Source organism: Salvelinus namaycush, unplaced genomic scaffold (assembly GCF_016432855.1).
Source record: "Salvelinus namaycush isolate Seneca unplaced genomic scaffold, SaNama_1.0 Scaffold2302, whole genome shotgun sequence".
Lineage (NCBI taxonomy): Eukaryota > Metazoa > Chordata > Actinopteri > Salmoniformes > Salmonidae > Salvelinus > Salvelinus namaycush.
The window spans coordinates 1-9971 of record NW_024059123.1 but is presented as its reverse complement, the minus strand read 5'-3'; the positions used below and the strand labels follow the sequence as shown (position 1 = coordinate 9971).

Sequence of the window (9971 nt, the reverse complement as noted above, 5' to 3'; positions counted from 1 at the left end):
CATCAACTCATGCTGCGATCACATGGTGTTAGCCAAAGCCCCAAAACAAATATTACTTTATAGGCTACCCTGTCTTGGATAATTTGGCTATTCGCTATAATCCTGTTGGGCGATGACCTTATATAACACACATACACACACATCTATTATCCTCCAACGGGAGTACATCTGTGAATTCAGACAATTCAAAAGGAGAGAGAGAATTAACTGGCAACTCGCAGGAATTAGAGGTAAAAGAAAAACACAGGACATGTCGACATTGGTTTTCCACTTGCATTTAAAATAGTATGGCTATCTTCTATCTAGCCTACACGGTTAGGGTGCTCGGGTAACCTAAACGACATAAAGACGCCCATTCCTTTCTTACCCTTTCCTTCAGATTGGGAGAGATTGTCCACGTGTATATGTTCCAACAGTGTGTTGACCGAGGTGTAATTCCTTTACGATCCAACTGCGCTGATTTGAAGCATGTGAAAGTTTCAGAAAGGAGAAGCGGCTCTAAAACGGAGATTCTTCCTGATCGCCATGTCGGCTCGACTGACTGACCGCTAACACTGCGTTACGTTGTAAAAAAAAAAAAAGTGGCAGACTTCCATTGAAGACCATAAAATGAGCACGGTAGTCCCTCCAGGAACTCGTAACTGCACTATAACTCAGCTGGTGTCCTTTGTATCAGGCCTCTGTAGTGAGAGCAATAGTACCACATAGCGGCTTCACTTAACATGGCCATGGTTGGGCCCGTTCAGGTTCAACCACTATAGAATAGCCCTATATCATATGGGACCAATAGAGTAGAATAGAACAAGTCCAACTTTATCTAGAGCTAACACAAACACAACCTATTCAACAGTCAAAAGGATCATGGCCAGTACGGGTATCGAACCCGCGACCTTCGCGTTATTAGCACGACGCTCTAACCAACTGAGCTAACCGGCCAAGTGAACACAGTAGACCACATTTAGTATTTTATCCGGTGAAAAACAGCCAGTTTGCTTTTATGGACAGTATTATGCTCATCCAGATTTCAACGTATTCTCCAAACAGTTACAAAATATCATCAAATATATAATTCTATAATGTTATGATATCACATGTACTAAATTGCTCGGTGCAAATTTCGTGAACGGTGTTCTTGAGCCCTCTGCCGTTCACCGACTGCCACATCCAGTCCGGATCCCCGCTCTGCTTAGCGTTGATATGGATCCGCCAGTTGTGACAGCACTGACAAGATGGTGGATAGTAGAGGAGGAAAGGGAAAACATAGCTCATATGTATAGTTGTCAGCGTCGAAATGGCCGAAGGATTTTAAGCTAGCCAACGGTTGCAAGATCGGATCATATCTATTGAATGGCTTTATGTTTGCGAGACGCAGGACAAATATGCTCTTATCTGGCTGCGTTGAAAGTCTGACCGTGCGGTTGGATGAAGGACTAGGAGGCTACAGGAGCTAACGAAGTGACAGCGAGTAGTTCGATACCTAATCACTGATATTAGATCGTGAATGTTTTGCGGTCAAAATAACTTGAAACCGTTCGCCAGTACGGTCCAGCTAACATTGTCAGCTAGCTATTTGTATTAATGTTGATTTGTTGTCACTGTGCCGCTAGCTAGCTAGCTAGTTAGGGTACGATGCTAACGACAAAGCTAACTAGCCAGTTAGCAAGCTAGCTCATTTTCTCAAGTAAATATTCCTTGGATGATTTGCTAGTAAACGATAGTTATGTTAACATAGGACAACTATCGATGAACTAGCTTGCTAATACCGCCGAGTCGACATGTTTTAACTTTGTAGCGAGCTTGTTCGGGAAGGATTCACAGGACGCATCGATAAGGACGCAAGACGCCATCCCCCTCAGACCGACGCAAACCTGCTGCGTTGTGTATTCTGGGTTGTAACTAGTGACCAGCTGAAGCTAGTTAGCTGTTCTAGCTGGTCAGACTGTCGACAGGCGACATGGCTCACTCTCCGGTTCAGAGTAGCCTGCCAGGGATGCAGGTACGCTGGTTTCACCTCATTTCAAGTAGCTAGCTAGCTAAAGTACACCTTACCAAAGTGCTATATACTGAAGCTAGCCCTCACCTGCTGTCAGGTGATGTAAACAATACTAAAGACATGCACAGCATGCTGCAGATGGAGAGACAGGGAATTCCCTTCGTTCATTCTGCATGTCCAATAATAGGCTAGTACAATATTTAACATTCAATTATCCTAGGAGTCACATTGGGGCTACCCCATACTGATGACTAAAAGGAACAAACGTAATTGTGTGACTAGAATAAAAAATGACTCAAATTGACCTAGTATTATGCGATGATGAGCATATGGACACAGTTGGAGTCATTCAGTTGATCTTAGGTCCAGCATAGTTCCAGCACACACACAGCAGTGTTTTGAAAGGTTCAATCAACAACTAAGTGTTTCTGCTATGATTAGACTAAAGCACTGGAAACAGAGGATTCTCTAAGCTAGGCTAAAGACTAAAGCACTGGAAACAGAGGATTCTCTAAGCTAGGCTACAGACTAAAGCACTGGAAACAGAGGATTCTCTAAGCTAGACTAAAGCACTGGAAACAGAGGATTCTCTAAGCTAGACTAAAGCACTGGGAAACAGGATTCTCTAAGCTAGACTAAAGCACTGGAAACAGAGGATTCTCTAAGCTAGGCTAAAGCACTGGGAAACAGAGGATTCTCTAAGCTAGACTAAAGCACTGGGAAACAGAGGATTCTCTAAGCTAGGCTAAAGACTAAAGCACTGGAAACAGAGGATTCTCTAAGCTAGGCTAAAGACTAAAGCACTGGGAAACAGAGGATTCTCTAAGCTAGGCTACAGACTAAAGCACTGGGAAACAGAGGATTCTCTAAACTAGACTAAAGCACTGGGAAACAGAGGATTCTCTAAGCTAGACTAAAGCACTGGAAACAGAGGATTCTCTAAGCTAGACTAAAGCACTGGAAACAGAGGATTCTCTAAGCTAGACTACAGACTAAAGCACTGGAAACAGAGGATTCTCTAAGCTAGGCTACAGACTAAAGCACTGGGAAACAGAGGATTCTCTAAGCTAGGCTACAGACTAAAGCACTGGGAAACAGAGGATTCTCTAAGCTAGGCTACAGACTAAAGCACTGGGAAACAGAGGATTCTCTAAGCTAGGCTACAGACTAAAGCACTGGAAAACAGAGGATTCTCTAAGCTAGGCTAAAGGCTAAAGCACTGGGAAACAGAGGATTCTCTAAGCTAGGCTAAAGCACAGGAAAACAGAGGATTCTCTAAGCTAGGCTAAAGACTAAAGCACTGGGAAACAGAGGATTCTCTAAGCTAGGCTACAGACTAAAGCACTGGGAAACAGAGGATTCTCTAAGCTAGACTAAACCACAGGAAAACAGAGGATTCTCTAAGCTAGGCTACAGACTAAAGCACTGGGAAACAGAGGATTCTCTAAGCTAGGCTACAGACTAAAGCACTGGGAAACAGAGGATTCTCTAAGCTAGGCTAAACCACTGGAAAACAGAGGATTCTCTAAGCTAGGCTACAGACTAAAGCACTGGGAAACAGAGGATTCTCTAAGCTAGACTAAACCACAGGAAAACAGAGGATTCTCTAAGCTAGGCTACAGACTAAAGCACTGGGAAACAGTGGATTCTCTAAGCTAGGCTACAGACTAAAGCACTGGAAACAGAGGATTCTCTAAGCTAGACTAAAGCACTGGAAACAGAGGATTCTCTAAGCTAGGCTAGAGATTTTAAGGATGTAGACCAGCTCACTGACTGACATCTATTCCTGAGAAGTGACCTGTTCAAATCTGTACTTGAATATAGTTGTTGGTTGCCAAGTCATATGTTTGTAAATTAAAATGAGAGTGATACTCATATCTAGCGTACATTCTATCTAGCCTACAGTAGACCAGTATTTTCCATGAGCTGAGTGTTGTGTGTTGGTTTCTGAGAGGTGGAAAAGCTAAGGGCATTTCCTACGAAAATTACCCATGAGCACCAAAATGTAAAGTTCATGGGAGCGTGTCGAATTGGGTGTCAAATGAAAGCTTAGTCTATTTTTAAATTAAGCTCTATATATATATTTTTCAACCATTTTCCATCATAAAAATGAGGAATAAGCAAAGGCTTTGATTTCTGGTCAGATGAAAAAGGGCTCTTAAACAACGTCTAGCAGAAAGTCTTGAAAGGTATAAGAAACACACTAAGACCCCTGACAACTAATATCAAATTATTGGCCTTGTGTAAGTTAAGAAACATTGCCTTGTAATTCCGTTACCAAAAACCTCCATCTATAAGATACTAATTCTAATTTCTAATTTCTCTCCCTCATGAGGGGGGAGGATAATGAAAGTTCACAAAGTAACAAGGTAGACCCACCAATTACTTAGTGTTTTTACTGATATCAACTTTGCTTATGAATTAAGTGATTTTAAAACTCGTAATTCTGTTACCAAACCGGTAACGGAATTACCGAAAAGTCTAATGTTATTTGTCACCTGCTTCGTAAACAACAGGTGTCGACTAACAGTGAAATGTTTACTTACGGATCCTTTTCCAACAAAGCAGAGTTAGATTACAATAATAAATCATTGAAATGGGGACACGAGGAATAAATACACAGTGAATAACTAGTCAAAATAATGTTGATATATACAGGGCTTTTGGAAAGTATTCAGACCACTTCACTTTTTCCACATTTTGTTACATTACAGCCTTATTGTAAAATGGATTAAAAACATTGATGAGGAAAACAATCTACACAATACCCCATAATGACATCACAATACCCCATAATGACATCACAATACCCCATAATGACATCACAATACCCCATAATGACATCACAATACCCCATAATGACATCACAATACCCCATAATGACGAAGCAATACCCCATAATGACATCACAATACCCCATAATGACGAAGCAAAAACAGGTTTTTAGACATGTTTGCTAATTTATGAAAAATAAAAAAACAGAAATATCTTATTTACATAAGTATTTCGACCTTTTGCTATGAGACTCGAAATTGAGCTCAGGTGCATCCTGTTTCCATTGATCATCCTTGAGATGTTTCTACAACTTGGAGTCCACCTGTGGTAAATTCAATTGATTGGACTTTATTTGGAAAAGTACACACCTGTCTATATAAGGTCCGACAGCATGTCAGAACTAAAACCAAGCCATGAGGTCGAAGGAATTGTCCGTAGAGCTCTGAGACAGGATTGTGTCGAGGCACCAATCTGGGGAAGGGTACCAAAAAATGTCTGGAGCATTGAAGGTCCCCAAGAACACAGTGGCCTCCATCATTATAAATGGAAGACGTTTGGAACCACCAAGGCACTTCCTAGAGCTGGCCGCCCGGCCAAACTGAGCAATCGGGGGAGAAGGGCCTTGGTCAGAGTGACTCAATGGTCACTCTGACAGGGCTCCAGAGTTCCTCTGTGGAGATGGTCACACTGACAGAGCCCCAGAGTTCCTCTGTAGAGATGGTCACACTGACAGAGCCCCAGAGTTCCTCTGTAGAGATGGTCACACTGACAGAGCCCCAGAGTTCCTCTGTGGAGATGGTCACACTGACAGAGCCCCAGAGTTCCTCTGTGGAGATGGTCCCACTGACAGAGCCCCAGAGTTCCTCTGTGGAGATGGTCCCACTGACAGAGCCCCAGAGTTCCTCTGTGGAGATGGTCACACTGACAGAGCCCCAGAGTTCCTCTGTGGAGATGGTCACACTGACAGAGCTCCAGAGTTCCTCTGTGGAGATGGTCACACTGACAGAGCCCCAGAGTTCCTCTGTGGAGATGGTCACACTGACAGAGCCCCAGAGTTCCTCTGTGGAGATGGTCACACTGACAGAGCTCCAGAGTTCCTCTGTGGAGATGGTCCCACTGACAGAGCCCCAGAGTTCCTCTGTGGAGATGGTCCCACTGACAGAGCCCCAGAGTTCCTCTGTGGAGATGGTCCCACTGACAGAGCCCCAGAGTTCCTCTGTGGAGATGGTCACACTGACAGGGCCCCAGAGTTCCTCTGTGGAGATGGTCCCACTGACAGAGCCCCAGAGTTCCTCTGTGGAGATGGTCCCACTGACAGAGCTCCAGAGTTCCTCTGTGGAGATGGTCCCACTGACAGAGCCCCAGAGTTCCTCTGTGGAGATGGTCACACTGACAGAGCTCCAGAGTTCCTCTGTGGAGATGGTCACACTGACAGAGCCCCAGAGTTCCTCTGTGGAGATGGTCACACTGACAGAGCCCCAGAGTTCCTCTGTGGAGATGGTCACACTGACAGAGCCCCAGAGTTCCTCTGTGGAGATGGTCCCACTGACAGAGCCCCAGAGTTCCTCTGTGGAGATGGTCCCACTGACAGAGCCCCAGAGTTCCTCTGTGGAGATGGTCCCACTGACAGAGCTCCAGAGTTCCTCTGTGGAGATGGTCACACTGACAGAGCCCCAGAGTTCCTCTGTGGAGATGGTCCCACTGACAGAGCCCCAGAGTTCCTCTGTGGAGATGGTCCCACTGACAGAGCCCCAGAGTTCCTCTGTGGAGATGGTCACACTGACAGAGCCCCAGAGTTCCTCTGTGGAGATGGTCCCACTGACAGAGCCCCAGAGTTCCTCTGTGGAGATGGTCCCACTGACAGAGCCCCAGAGTTCCTCTGTGGAGATGGTCCCACTGACAGAGCCCCAGAGTTCCTCTGTGGAGATGGTCCCACTGACAGAGCCCCAGAGTTCCTCTGTGGAGATGGTCACACTGACAGAGCTCCAGAGTTCCTCTGTGGAGATGGTCACACTGACAGAGCCACAGAGTTCCTCTGTGGAGATGGTCCCACTGACAGAGCCCCAGAGTTCCTCTGTGGAGATGGTCACACTGACAGAGCTCCAGAGTTCCTCTGTGGAGATGGTCCCACTGACAGGGCTCCAGAGTTCCTCTGTGGAGATGGTCACACTGACAGAGCCCCAGAGTTCCTATGTGGAGATGGTCACACTGACAGAGCCCCAGAGTTCCTCTGTGGAGATGGTCCCACTGACAGAGCCCCAGAGTTCCTCTGTAGAGATGGTCCCACTGACAGAGCCCCAGAGTTCCTCTGTGGAGATGGTCCCACTGACAGAGCCCCAGAGTTCCTCTGTGGAGATGGTCACACTGACAGAGCCCCAGAGTTCCTCTGTGGAGATGGTCCCACTGACAGAGCCCTAGAGTTCCTCTGTGGAGATGGTCACACTGACAGAGCTCCAGAGTTCCTCTGTGGAGATGGTCACACTGACAGAGCCCCAGAGTTCCTCTGTGGAGATGGTCCCACTGACAGAGCCCCAGAGTTCCTCTGTGGAGATGGTCCCACTGACAGAGCCCCAGAGTTCCTCTGTGGAGATGGTCACACTGACAGAGCCCCAGAGTTCCTCTGTGGAGATGGTCCCACTGACAGAGCCCCAGAGTTCCTCTGTGGAGATGGTCCCACTGACAGAGCCCCAGAGTTCCTCTGTGGAGATGGTCCCACTGACAGAGCCCCAGAGTTCCTCTGTGGAGATGGTCCCACTGACAGAGCCCCAGAGTTCCTCTGTGGAGATGGTCACACTGACAGAGCTCCAGAGTTCCTCTGTGGAGATGGTCACACTGACAGAGCCCCAGAGTTCCTCTGTGGAGATGGTCACACTGACAGAGCCCCAGAGTTCCTCTGTGGAGATGGTCACACTGACAGAGCCCCAGAGTTCCTCTGTGGAGATGGTCCCACTGACAGAGCCCCAGAGTTCCTCTGTGGAGATGGTCCCACTGACAGAGCCCCAGAGTTCCTCTGTGGAGATGGTCCCACTGACAGAGCTCCAGAGTTCCTCTGTGGAGATGGTCACACTGACAGAGCCCCAGAGTTCCTCTGTGGAGATGGTCCCACTGACAGAGCCCCAGAGTTCCTCTGTGGAGATGGTCCCACTGACAGAGCCCCAGAGTTCCTCTGTGGAGATGGTCACACTGACAGAGCCCCAGAGTTCCTCTGTGGAGATGGTCCCACTGACAGAGCCCCAGAGTTCCTCTGTGGAGATGGTCCCACTGACAGAGCCCCAGAGTTCCTCTGTGGAGATGGTCCCACTGACAGAGCCCCAGAGTTCCTCTGTGGAGATGGTCCCACTGACAGAGCCCCAGAGTTCCTCTGTGGAGATGGTCACACTGACAGAGCTCCAGAGTTCCTCTGTGGAGATGGTCACACTGACAGAGCCACAGAGTTCCTCTGTGGAGATGGTCCCACTGACAGAGCCCCAGAGTTCCTCTGTGGAGATGGTCACACTGACAGAGCTCCAGAGTTCCTCTGTGGAGATGGTCCCACTGACAGGGCTCCAGAGTTCCTCTGTGGAGATGGTCACACTGACAGAGCCCCAGAGTTCCTCTGTGGAGATGGTCCCACTGACAGAGCCCCAGAGTTCCTATGTGGAGATGGTCACACTGACAGAGCCCCAGAGTTCCTCTGTGGAGATGGTCCCACTGACAGAGCCCCAGAGTTCCTCTGTAGAGATGGTCCCACTGACAGAGCCCCAGAGTTCCTCTGTGGAGATGGTCCCACTGACAGAGCCCCAGAGTTCCTCTGTGGAGATGGTCACACTGACAGAGCCCCAGAGTTCCTCTGTGGAGATGGTCCCACTGACAGAGCCCTAGAGTTCCTCTGTGGAGATGGTCACACTGACAGAGCTCCAGAGTTCCTCTGTGGAGATGGTCACACTGACAGAGCCCCAGAGTTCCTCTGTGGAGATGGTCCCACTGACAGAGCCCCAGAGTTCCTCTGTGGAGATGGTCCCACTGACAGAGCCCCAGAGTTCCTCTGTGGAGATGGTCACACTGACAGAGCCCCAGAGTTCCTCTGTGGAGATGGTCCCACTGACAGAGCCCCAGAGTTCCTCTGTGGAGATGGTCCCACTGACAGAGCCCCAGAGTTCCTCTGTGGAGATGGTCCCACTGACAGAGCCCCAGAGTTCCTCTGTGGAGATGGTCCCACTGACAGAGCCCCAGAGTTCCTCTGTGGAGATGGTCACACTGACAGAGCTCCAGAGTTCCTCTGTGGAGATGGTCACACTGACAGAGCCCCAGAGTTCCTCTGTGGAGATGGTCACACTGACAGAGCCCCAGAGTTCCTCTGTGGAGATGGTCCCACTGACAGAGCCACAGAGTTCCTCTGTGGAGATGGTCCCACTGACAGAGCCCCAGAGTTCCTCTGTGGAGATGGTCACACTGACAGAGCTCCAGAGTTCCTCTGTGGAGATGGTCCCACTGACAGGGCTCCAGAGTTCCTCTGTGGAGATGGTCACACTGACAGAGCCCCAGAGTTCCTCTGTGGAGATGGTCCCACTGACAGAGCCCCAGAGTTCCTCTGTGGAGATGGTCACACTGACAGAGCCCCAGAGTTCCTCTGTGGAGATGGTCCCACTGACAGAGCCCCAGAGTTCCTCTGTGGAGATGGTCCCACTGACAGAGCCCCAGAGTTCCTCTGTGGAGATGGTCCCACTGACAGAGCCCCAGAGTTCCTCTGTGGAGATGGTCACACTGACAGAGCCCCAGAGTTCCTCTGTGGAGATGGTCCCACTGACAGAGCCCTAGAGTTCCTCTGTGGAGATGGTCACACTGACAGAGCCCCAGAGTTCCTCTGTGGAGATGGTTGTCCTTCTGGAAGGCTCTCCCATCTCTGCAGCACCAATTAGGCCTTTCTGGTAGAGTGGCCAGACGGAAGTCACTCTTCTGCTTGGAGTTTGCCCAAAAGGCACCTAAAGGACCCTCAGACCATGAGAAACAAGATTCTCTGGTCTGATGAAACCAAGATTGAACTCTTTGGCATGAATGCCAAGTGTCACATCTGGAGGAAACCTGGCACCATCCCTACGGTGAAGCATGGTGGTGGCAGCATCATGTTGTGGGGATGTTTTTCAGCAGCAGGGACTGGGAGACTAGTCAGGATCAAGAGAAAGATGAATGGAGCAAAGTACTAAGAGATCCTTGATGAAAACCT

The 9971-nt window shown here is 48.5% G+C and overlaps 1 non-coding gene across 1 annotated transcript; it reads right to left on the bottom strand.

Annotated features, from left to right (window-relative positions):
- Positions 1 to 862: 862 nt before the first annotated feature.
- trnai-aau lies at positions 863 to 936 on the bottom strand. The gene has a single exon. It is a non-coding gene; the product is annotated as a tRNA-Ile (tRNA).
- Between the last annotated feature and the right edge of the window lie 9035 nt (positions 937 to 9971).